Genomic DNA, 12,560 nt, shown 5'->3' with positions numbered 1-12,560 from the left:
TTTTTATTCCAAACTTTTTCTCCCAAGAATTCCCTATTACCAGTTTTCAGTTTATGTTTACACTGTCGAAATACAAGTAGGTCCACAGAATATAATTAGGATAGTTCTCAGGATAAATTTTGTTGTTTTCATGTTTTTCCTCTTTAAGAATATGTATGTTCTTAAATGTATATCTCCACACAAAGCTACTTATCAACCAAATTTGTTGGTTGAAGAAGCAGTTTTATGCCTAACTATCCTATCAATTTTACAATGTCTGTAATCTAGAATATAGAATCCTTCCCAAACTTTGACATTCTTTTTTTGAGACCTTTTCCTAGTAACTCTTGCCAAATATGCTAAACTGGAGCTAATGAGCATCTTTAGAATGCTACACTTTCTCTCAGCTTTTCAGAAACAGCAACATGTCAGAAGCAACTAAGTGCTCCTGAACTACTGAAGATCAAAAGTTGATCAAAACTTCCTCTTGGTGAGAAAAAATACATAAATATAATACTCCTTCAAAACTGAGTGAGAGAGCTTGAAGGCAATTTGCAATGATAAAAACCTGCCTCTTCTGTAAGTTATTCTGAAATACCTTAGAAAACATTAGTGTAAAATGCAGCTGGAATCTTACCTGCTATCATACCTCAGAACCTTTTCTTCTTCTACTCTTATTCATATTTGAAGTAGGCAATGAATGTTACTACTTAGTAAAAATAGATACACAGATTTTGGTAATGCACAATAGTCTTATACTAAAAATATCTGAGTTCTGATGTTTTCTGTTTCCCTTTTGGAGGTTATAGATGCATTCAGGTAATACAGTAAGGCACATTGCTTTACAGTTTGGGTCTGGTTTGGTTGTTTGGTTGCTTTTTTTAAATTAATCAAGATCTAACGAAAACCATATGTAAAATGACATAATTTCTCCTTGATAAAAATGTCTGTAGCAATATGTTGTCCAACTCTTCATGAATCCTCAGCCAAAGGAGAAAATTGTTCAAAACCTCACATTGATGCCTTGAAGGAGGTGCTCGTTACCAGGCTACATCCTTGACTAAAGCAATGACCATCTTCCTACTGCAACTGGATCGTTGTATAGCAAGATCTAGAAACACATGAGGCTGAGAAGAAAGGCAAGAAAAAGTCTGCTTCTAGGAGGAAGAAATCACTGAAAAGAGTCCCACTGTTTGAGCCTTTGGTGTTTCAAAAAGTTCTCCAAGGGACAGACCTTCAATTTCAAACAAGATAAACATGATGCAAGCATCTAGGCAGATGATTTTCCCCCAGAAATTTTCTGAAAATTTTCATTATTTCTTTCTTCAAGACAGTGGATCTTAACAGAACCTAGTCAGGCTTTGTGTCTGAATATATTTCGGTGCTTTCTCCCCATATTTTGCTTCATTGCATGTCACACACTGCAACAGGAGCTAAATAACTACTTTTTCCTTTCCTCCTGGGGAATTCTACAACAGTATGTGGCATGAATGACAGCAAATCCTGGATTGTCACACATCTAACCAAAATTACCTTATTGTTAGTTTTGTTCTCCATGGCTCTACTCTACAGTGCTTTGAGGGCAAAAGGGATGTCTTGTCTGACTAGACTGATGTACACTTGTCCCAGTTTGAGACAAATTCAGAGGAATGGCCAAAATGAATGTCCTCTGATATAAGGCAGGTTACAGCCATCCCTCCCCCACCAGGTCCAGGAAAAAATTTCCTCGCAGGAAAGTGAAAGGAAAAAAAACTATTTAACAGACACAATGCACAATGGGAAAAGAATAATGCTAGATAATAAAACCTCTCGCTGTGGAGAGAAACCTGGGAAGATTTGAGTCCTGTCTGTGGATGTGGTCTCTCTCTCCTCTTCAGAGCTGGGTTTTCAGTGTAGGCTCCTCCAGGCTGGAGATTTAAGGTCTCCTAGTGTGTTCTGGTATTGTTGAACAGTCCAGAAGAGAAGAAGCCAAAGTCCCAGGAGAAAAAAAAGTTTAACTCTCCATCTCTTTCTGGAGAAACAGAGCCAAAAGATGGCTGAAAAGCAGCAAAAAGGGTGCTTCCTCCGTACTTGCTGCCGCAGAAGCACACAGAGGAGATAGAGTGACCTTGGAGCACAAACTGCTGTGAAAAGTTCATCTGACTGTTTTTTTCTTTTTCTCACACCCAGTTTTAAAGGCACAGAAAGGCACAGGATTTGTGTCTGGGCAGAGAGCAGCAATAGGGGATACAACATCATAAAGTGACCCCAAGACAATACTGCCCTTCACTAGTATTTTGCTATATAAACTCCTATAAAATCCTTGTGACTGGTTGAGGAGCATCCTGTAACTACTACTGCAGACTACTGAGTTTCTGGGTAATCCTGCTGACCCAGTGTTACCTGAAAATACTGATGTTCTTTAACTCTCAGAAATATAAGTCTTTCATAAAGTACCTGACCAACACTACAATTCTGTGTTGCTCAGTTAAGGAATAACTCAAATCTTTATGCAGTCATGAAACAAGAATCCTTTCACATACTGCTCCTCTGGTCACACTTGGTACTCAACCTGGCTCAAAGAGCAGAATTGACATGTAAAGCAAAACACCTTTCTTACAGTGTCATTACCCTAAGAAGGAAAAACTTGAAAATTCACAGGAAAGGTTATTCACAGGAAATCTGGCCATTTTTGTATGACTATGGATGAGTCAAAAACATTTTTGAGTCTATTTTTTTTTTTTATGTGGGTGGTATCTTTGATCTCAGATTGCAACTCTTTTATGCCAATGCATAATGGACTGAATGCTTTGTACACCTCCTGGGATGCCAAATGGATGAAAAGGCGTAGATGGAAACTTGTACCCGCAGTGAAATGGCATCTAGAACATATTGTCACACCAACCTCTCTATACATTATGAAAATAAAGCATTTTCTTAAGAATTCTGAAATATTTTACCCATTGTTTCCTTTGTCTTGCTTAGGCAGATACCACCATTTAGTAGTGTTGCTACTCTCTTTTTGCTGGAAGGAAGGACTAAAGGCTCCTTCTAAGGCTGCCGCTGCCATCAGTGCTAATGCTGCTCTTTAAACAATTTGAAATAAGATCAGTCTGCTTCTGTGGAGTCAAAGATCTTGGAGTCATAACACTAACACCTCCCAGTACATATCACTCTGTTTTCTTAGAGAAACTGTTAGACTTACAGAAAAAAAACTTGGGTGGTTTTGGATAATTATATTTTCAGATATAGTTACTTTTAAAGAAATACATTTTTGCTATAGCATGCTGTGCACAGGTTATATAAGTGGGATGCCAAACAATTTATACTGTGGTTTAAGAAAGGAAATATTTGCTTTTATTTTTTCATCAAAATGAAAACTACCAGTAACCCTAGATTTTGTCCCATGTGTCTGTTGCCAGCTGAAGCAAAGCTGCAAACTCATCTAAACAGAAACAATCTGAAAGACACCTGGGGAGGTGGTAATGTGTTAATTCAATCCTACTGCTGTAAACCCCACCAGCATATGGAACTGATGCAGACTAAGGGCTAAATCCAAAGCATGAGGGATTTACAGTGTTCTTCAGCTCTCTTCTCAGGAATATGTCTGTGTTCCAGCATAGAGACTTACCATCTACAGGCCAAAGAAAGCCTTTCCTAGACAAATATATATATACATATATATATATATATATATATCAAATGCTTGGCAAAGGCAGTCACAGGAACTGGTCATTATGAAATAATTTTATATTAACATTGCATCAAAACAAGGTTGACAGATGTGACACAGGTTCCACAGATGCCCACTCCTGGAGCAAAACCTAGACACCAGCAAGGGTTCTTGGAAGCGGACAGACACCTTGATTTAGGTAAATGAGTCAACTGGCTGCGACAGGTGGTGAGGCACCAAACTCAAATAAGTAAACCCACATTCTAATTACCGAAGTTCAGGTGTCTCACTTTGTAGCTGCGACGGACCCTCATGTCTATGTAACATTTTTTCAAACAGAAGCTTCTGTCCAACAGCAGGGAACAGATGTCAGGTGCTGGACATCCTGCCAGTTCTTAAGGAACCAGACCCCCGAGCAGAGCTGGTCCTTTCTTAACATTACTGCATGGTGGAACACTACATACCAGTAAAGTGGATAAGGTTTCTGTCATACTTGCTCTACCACTGTGTTTTCAAATTTGTACAGTAATTTGGTTTGGAAAGAACCACTAGTTCCAGCTATAGGGCCTACATTATTGTTAGAGCAGGTACCTCAGGACAAGTTCTAAACACTTCCAAGATGCAGATAACCAAAATCCCTCTGGGGAAACCCTTCCAGTGCTTGAGCACAAAAGGATGATATTTTTATTTTTTCCATATATCTAGTAGGAATTTCCCTTCCTGAAGCTTATGACAAATGCCTCTTTCTCTTTTGCTGTAGGAAAGAGCTCTGATTCTGTGCTCTGCTCCCTTTAGGTAGTTGAAGACAATAACTAGATCCTCCCTTGGCCTTTTCTTCTCCCTTTTAAAAAAACTGAGTTGTCTCAACCTCCCCTTAAACAACAGGACTTTTCATATGATAAGAAACCTCATTAAATTTCCTCCCTTCCTGAGAATCTACCTGTTTCTCTGTGAGTGCTGCTGAACCTAAACAAAAATCGTACATAAACTACACATGAAAATGAGTGTGCAGTGACACATAAAGGAAGTCAAAGAGCGGAATGTATGACATTCTTTCCTCAAGAAACAATGATCAGGATTTTCTGAGAGTCTTCCTTTTTCATGTTGAAGAGATGAAACTGTGCATTTCCACTTTATCAGTAAATTTAAAGCCTTTTAAAACTTCATAAAGCTTTGTATTTTAATAGTAAAACTTATCATAGTAAAGCCATTTTTAAATGTATGTGTAGAAAAACAGCTCTGTTATTTGTATGGAGTCCAACTCAATAACAGAACTTCCTAAACCTGCTGAAATATTTATTTTCAGGCTCATTTACCCTTGGACTGATAGAAGAGCTTCACAGAATTCTCTGCCTAAAACAGCTTTGGAATATAAATGTAGACTCAAGGGAGTGAAGAAAGAAGAGCAAAAACAGGACTGAGCTGAACCTTCTGTGAGCAGGAGCAGACATCTGAATTAATCTCCCGCTGCTAAGCAAGAACACAAACTAAACTAATCAAGAAAGGATAAAAAGGTTGGGTTTGAAGCTGAACCTTAAATTCAGATTTAATCCAAACATTCTAAAGCCAAAGCAAAACTGATTGCTATAAGAAACATAGTGTTCTATGTGCGCAGTTATGCATTGCAGCTGGAAACAGTTGAAATTTCCCCCAAAACAGCATAAGAGAGATGGGAAAAGGAGAAAAATCTATTTAGGTATAAGAAGCGGCAAACAAAGATATGCTAAGTCACCTAATAACAAGTATTCCATGCCTGACCAGTGTAATGAAGCAGGGCATTATATTTTTATATGTCTGGTCTTGTCCAGGGTTTAATCTTAAAGCCCTTTCAAAGAATATTACACTTCTGTCATTCTGGAGAAAATTGTAATGATTTTGGTCATGATCAGAACTGCATGCCATTCTGTCTTGAGACCTGAGCATCTTCTGCTTCATCAGTCACACAGACTGACACAGAATACAGCCAAGTAAAAGAAAGTCTGAATTCTAGACTCTGTGTCAGGTTGCATCCATGTCCATTTAAGGATGTCTACAGATAAAAAGCTGCCCAATTGTCATAACTTTTGCAGTACAGCTGATTTCTGTATCACTGAATGGCACACTAGCTTTGCTAGAGGAACAAGTATTTGATTTCATCCCTACAGACACAGCTACTGGCTATCTCAGTTGTTAAAAAGATGTATTAGTAACTGTTTACACAAGAACAAACTCATGTGGGACACAAATAATGTAAGTCAATGTACAGATCTTTGCTTTGATCTCCCATTGACTATGTCTACCATTTTAGGCTCCCATATGCCTGCTTTTCATAATCTTTAATAAACTCTTTCTTTCTTGACAAAACTAGGAAATATTGCATTAAGAAGAACATTGTTTACATACAAAGAGCTGCTCCTTGATTACATCACTGCTGAGCAGTGCTCCACAGCATCAGTGCTGTATCTCCAACATTCCCTCCTCACCAACAGACTGAGGGTGGGCAAAATCTTGGGAGGAGGACAACCAGGACAGCTGATCCAAATGTGACCAAAGGTCTAACATCACTTGCTGATGGGAAGTAAAGAATAAAATCTCTCATTGTTTTCTTCTTTCTTTGTGCACATGTAACCTTTTTCTTTTACTTTACTAAACTGCCTTATCTCAACCTACAAGGGTTTTATTTCCATCTAATTTTCTTCCCCCATCTTGTTGAGAAGAGGAGTGATAGAGGGCCTTGGTGGGGACCTGTCATCCAGTCAAGGGCAACCCATTGCACCATAGTTACAGACACCTGAATCTTTCCAGTCCTCAGATAAGTCCCCTTAATGCAAATGCATAATAGCATCTTTTGCTCCCTTGGAGCAAAAAAGAGGTCTCGGAGAGATTTTTCTCATGTGTGCTTTCCTCTGGGGTCTCTTTCTCTTACGCATTTTCTGATTGATAGGTTTAGCTTGTTGCACTTTAGAGGAAAGTTTCAGTGTTAACCTGTCTGAAACATTATTGCTAGAACAGTAGGGAATCTACTTTCCCAAAATTACCGTGACAAAAAATGATCTTGATTCTTTCTGTTTTCCCAGGCACTCATCGTGAATGGAAACAAAATTTCATTTTCTAATGCTAGAAGAAAAGTATATTGAAGATTGCCCTTATGACACTAAATCAGAAGAGTATGAATCAAAAGAAAATTACTCCTTTTTTGAGCATGGCCCATGCTCAGTGCAAGTCCTTGTACCAGGTGGGAAGTACAAAAGCTGGGTTTGCCAGATGATGTTTGAAGTCTTGGCTTTGTCTCTATCTGGCATAAGCCGCTATTGCAGGTGCAAGGAGAGCAGAAACAACAAAAAACCCCACAAAAAACTTAGAATGAGGTCATAAGTATAGTCATAACTCTGTCTCATCCTGTGATTCTGCAGATAATGTCACACTTCTTCCTAAGGGTTGCTGTCAAATAACTAAAAAAAGAGAAAGTTGCTTGGACTTCAGAGGGACTGGGTATGATATGCAAACCAGAAAGATCCCAAAGAAATTCAAGTGATAGATCAGAAACTTTAAGTCTTCAGCCTAGCATTCAAGCCTGGCTAAAAAGGAATTCTTTCCTGTAATTCTGCTTTTATGCAGGACCATTGAATGCTTATAAAAAGTCTTCTGTAGAGCTACAGTCTACATCTCTGCCAGATTACACTCTGAATGCTGTACTCTTCAAAACTTTGTGTGTTTTGACTGGTTTTGTATAAAAATATTTTGTAATGAGAACATTCACGGAATATCCATATATCTTTTATTTTTTCTAAAATATCTAGAGACCACTGATTACACCACAGTAAAAAATGTAGGCTATAGAAACCACAATTCTGCTCCCATCTCGTCCCAGAATCAATGGAAACAACATCAAGCTGACTCAAATATAAATAGTGCATGGGGTCAACAACACTCACGTCAGAATGTTATTTCATTTTAGACATTTGTGTGCTATACTTTTGCTTAATGATTAACTGCATAATGACCTACAAATTTTGGCAGATAAGAGAGAAAACACCTCCAGTTTGTAGAGAAGTGCACTTCTGAGAAAGTACCAGTAATGGTGATTTATGTGGTATAATGGAGTTAGACAAAACTTCTGAAAACTATTTCTTTATGATTTTGAAGCTTGAGACTTAATTAATCAAAAATACTAAATAAGCAAATGCAAGAATAGGTGAGTGGAAAGCCTTCGTTTCATTAGGTTAAGTTTTCTTTAGAGTAGTATCACATAAAAAAAAAACTAATGGAGAAAAACTGTTATAAAAATCCCATTCTCGGGGATCCAGCAAGATGAAATATGTTTTCAGGATTCAGTTCTTAAAATGTAAACTATTAGATGAATACAATAAAAAATGGATGAGTTTATTTAAACACTATGTGGTAGATTTATGTAATCTATCAAGAGGTCTGCCTCTCTGTTCAAGCCAGTACAGGAAGATTTTAACCCCATTTCTCTTCCATCCCCAGTCCGAATAAAAGCATTTTTCTTCATAAATGTGTTCATTAAAAAGAGAGAAGGTGTTTTTCCTCCTCATCTTCTTGGGAAGGAATAATAGAGCCATTTGGTGTGAAAAGTGTAATTTTTCACTCCAAATATGAATTGTTTGCCTTAAGAAAGTTTTGAACTTTTTGAATTAACTGTCTTGACATTAGATGCCCACAAATTATATATTCAAAATACTATGATAACAAACTCATTGAAGGCCCCATCCTGCCTTAGCTGTTCCCAGTTATGAACTTTTTCCCATTTGGACATAAGTGTTTGAGAGTTTTCCATTCCTGGATGGAATTGCTCCGGAAATCCTTTCAACACTCAGTAGAGCTGAATGGAAATTCCAGTGGGATGTGAGGATATTCATTAGCTATCTATCTAGTTTGCCATAATTTCTAAATATGTTATGATGAGTCTTTGAAGGAAAGTTATTTAATCACACATGGAAAATGAGGGGCATAGCAATTTTCATCTGACAAGAGAGTCAGGAAACTAGATAAAGTACTATATAAAAAGGAACCATTGCGAGAAGAAGAGTCAGCATTGCTGACAGCTTCTTCATTTCATGACAAGTAACTCTTGCTGGTATGTAAAGTTTTATACACCCCTAATCTATTCCAGCCCCAGTGTAAAAGCTAACCTAGGAGTAGATAATTTAGCCAGTTTTGAAAAACAGTTCAATTAAACTGAACATTGTTTCCCCTCAATGATTAAGATCTTGTTTTCTCACTTTTGCAAGAAGTAAATGTACAAAGTTATTGGCTGAAACAGCTGGGATCCATCACCTGGTCCACATGAGAGGCTACTGCAGAAAGGTCACTCTGTAAAGCTGGAAGCAGCAGCACTGGAAGGAGACCTGTGATGGTTAGTCCAGAGAATTGACTGGAGCTACCAGTCAATTAGATAGACAGCAGCTTTCAGTTATTTTACTGCCAACAGCTGAGAGTTGGGTATTATTCTCAATGTTTTATTGAAGAGATCTGTATCACTCAATAGAACAGATCTTAATTTCATTGAGAATTAGTACAATAACTTTATCTGTTGTTTGAAGAATAACCTCTAAAATACAAGAAAATTGAATCAGATCAACTCTAGGGAATTATTTGCAATTAAAAAAACATTAATGCAAAAGAAAAAGTCTAAGAACATTTACAATATTTGCTAGTAAGTAAAGGCCACTGTGGCTCTAGAAAACAGGTCTCAAGTTTCTACATATATAAATCATTATAAACAGAATTGTAGATGTGAATATGGGTCTGGTCTGCCAATTAAATATTCAGAAAGTTCTTCATTGTTTTTTTTCCTGTGCAAGAGAATATACCTTTGAACTCTAAGTTCAATAAAATACCGAATTATTTTCAGAACATGCTATATATGTCTGAATCACTTACGATTAGCCAGATTTTAAATAAAATTTTAAAAGCCCCATAACTCCTTTTCCGTGACTATAAAACTAAGTTAATAATTCCAGAAACCAACAAAAGAAAGTCAGCTGAAGTTAGTGGGTGTCTTTCTGGGTGATTACAATGGGCTTTGTATCCTGCCCCTTGTTCAAATATTCATATGCAGAAAATTAGGATTGGAGACTGACATATGTTTTCTGTGAAGGTTCATTGCTGGCAAATTAGCTGCATGACTGTTCATAGAAACTGAAGTCACCTAAGAGTCACAAATATATATATTCAAAAGTTCAAATGCATATCAAAACTATTTGACCTTCTGATCAGCTGCTGAAGGATAGAAAAGCTTAGTTCTACAGAAGAAAGTAACTTTCTCAGCAGAGACGATATTGTATGTTTGCACTGATATTTCCTTAAATTGAGGTTAGATTAGAGCTCTTTTCAACCAAAGCTTTTTTATGATTTTTAATTAAATTTTAAATTCTTACCTCTGATACATATATGTAGATTTTTTGATTTACACAGGCATGATTGTAGGCCTGGAAGCTGCCTTTCAAATTATAATACTGAAGCACCTAAAATTTGCATCAGTAAGATATGAACAAGATAACACCCAGGTAAGTACGGCTACGTACAATTATTTTGATTGTAATTATAATTCAACAGATATTGGAACATTACAGTTCTCAAATCAGTGATTATTAAGGACAAGCATAGGTCAAGTATTTCTATAAGCTACTTACAGACTGCTTACAGATACATCACACAATAGACAGTGAGTACTTCTTTCCATCAGTACTGTAAGTATGTCCCCTAAAGGAATTATAAAGAGTACGTGGAGAGATTTCTGTCCAACTAGATCTACTAGGAATAAATGTATTTATTTAAGTTTGTAGTGTTTCTGTAGGTTTTTACAGTATTAAAACTAGGTCTCATTCCTTATCTCAGTTGTGGAATTGCTCCAGTAACAGATATCCAATACTTTGGTGTCCTAAAAGGAGAAATTCTTGCAATCTTGGTCAAAAGAATGGGCACAGCGTCTTAGGGTGCATCTTTCCAGATGCATTCCCTCTCAGAATTTCCAGCCAGTCATTGAATCTCAAAGGAAGGGTGACATTACAAGCATGCCTTCCCAAGTGGAGCATCTATTCATAAGTGACTGCATTGTTTTTCATAATGGGACAGGAAAATACGTCTGGCCCTGAGAGAGCTGTTAAATCAAATACATTTGATTAGAATTAGGAGAAATGCAAAGCAGGCACCAAACTTGAAAGAATATAAAGAAGTTTATTAACAGACCTAAAAGATGGAAAAAAAATTATACCACCTTCAGAACTCTCCTCCTCCCCCACCTTCCTCCCTTCTCCCACTGACAATGTAAAAAGACAACCCTTAAGATGTTCAGTCTGTTTACCACTTCCATAATAACCTTGTTCAGTCCCTTTAGAAAGAGAAGTCTCTTCTTGCTCGTGCTATGAAAACATTATCACAACGAGACAGCCGCCCACTTCCAAATATTGTTCAGTCCATTCAGGAAGAGGAGTGTCTCGGTTTGAAAGACAGGTGTCTGCTAAGGAAGGCAGAAGCCTCCCTTGAAGTGGCAGATATAACCCCTTTCCCCCTGAGTTATTATAATTCTGAAATCAAGGGTCTTTAGGCAAAGATGTGGGAAATAGGAATAACAGTTCTTTACTATATATATATATATATATAACCAGTCAAACAAAACAACAACAACTATGACAGTAACAGCAAACACAAACCCAGTCCCGGCCTTCTCAGCTGTCAGGCTATTTCCCCTCGGGTGCAGTTCCTCTCGCAGCCGGCAGGGATCGCTGGCGGCTCCCGGTGAGCAGGGCAGGTGCGATGGTTCCCCCGCGGCTGCAGGGGGCGCTCCGGAGCGAGCTCGGGGAACACGCGGTTGCTCTGGTGCCCTGGGATCCCGGGGAAGTGTGGAACAAAGGAGCTTCACAAACCCCTGGGCCGGCGATCCTGGACTCCCAGAACAGCAGGCTGGAAATGGCAAGGCTGGAGCAGCAGGCACAAATCCGGGTGGCAGATGAGATGTATCCAAAAGGGGAACCCCCCGGGGCTCCAGGCAGGCAGGGTGAGCACGGCTACAACGCAGCGAAGGCTCGAAGCAGCAGCGGTGCAGGGCGGCCACAGCCCAGCTTCCAGCAGGGCAGGGAAAGCAGCTTTGGGATCCCGGCGTTGTTTCCAGCAGAGAGAAAGACGCCGAAAACGGGAACCAGCAGCTCCTTTCTCTGCAGCCTCTCTCTCCAGATGCTGAGAGCGAACTCCCAACACGCCCAGGTGAAACAAAGAGTAGCCAGGCCCACCCCACCCCCAAACAGGCTGCTCTGCTGCTTTTGTCTTTCTTAAGTACAGTCATTTGTCCCCTAGCAACATGCATATGGGAGAAAATTCCTCTAACAGAAAAAAACTGGGACAAAACTAAAACCCCAACAAGGAGTCTCTCTGCCCGCGATGTGAGTCCCTTCCCCCGTGTCCTGGGTTGAGGTGTATTCTATTACCATCCTCATGAGCTGTTGAAATCAGGTGGGGCAGTGTTTTCCTTGCCTCCTCCCCCCAGACTATCTTTCTGTTAATGGCCCATCATTGTCCTGCTGCATGACTCAGAGATAACTCCCTCCGGACTATCTTCTGTTAACGAGCCTAATCAACACCTGGCCTCACGACTCATTACCTCATTGTGAGATGCTCCACCCAGAGGGAGGAACCAAGCATCCCATCATGGATATAACTGGGACTCTGAGCATCAAAGGGAGGGGCTCCACTGGATTTCCAGAGGACAGGAGCTACACAGCCACCGCTGGACTTTCTGAGGAAGAGCAGACCCCTTCTACTACAGGATCACCACTTCAGAGGATTGCAGCCACCATTCCACCAGACTGCTACCACTACCCTGCCTAATAGGGATTCAGGTTGTATCTTGGCTCTGTCAGTGTTTTCTTTTACTTTCTTTTCCTTTTCTTTAATTTCCATTAAATTGTTATTCTGACTTGGTGCCTCTCAC

This window comes from Aphelocoma coerulescens, chromosome 3, assembly GCF_041296385.1.
Source record: "Aphelocoma coerulescens isolate FSJ_1873_10779 chromosome 3, UR_Acoe_1.0, whole genome shotgun sequence".
NCBI lineage: Eukaryota > Metazoa > Chordata > Aves > Passeriformes > Corvidae > Aphelocoma > Aphelocoma coerulescens.
Note: the sequence above shows the minus strand (reverse complement) of the source record.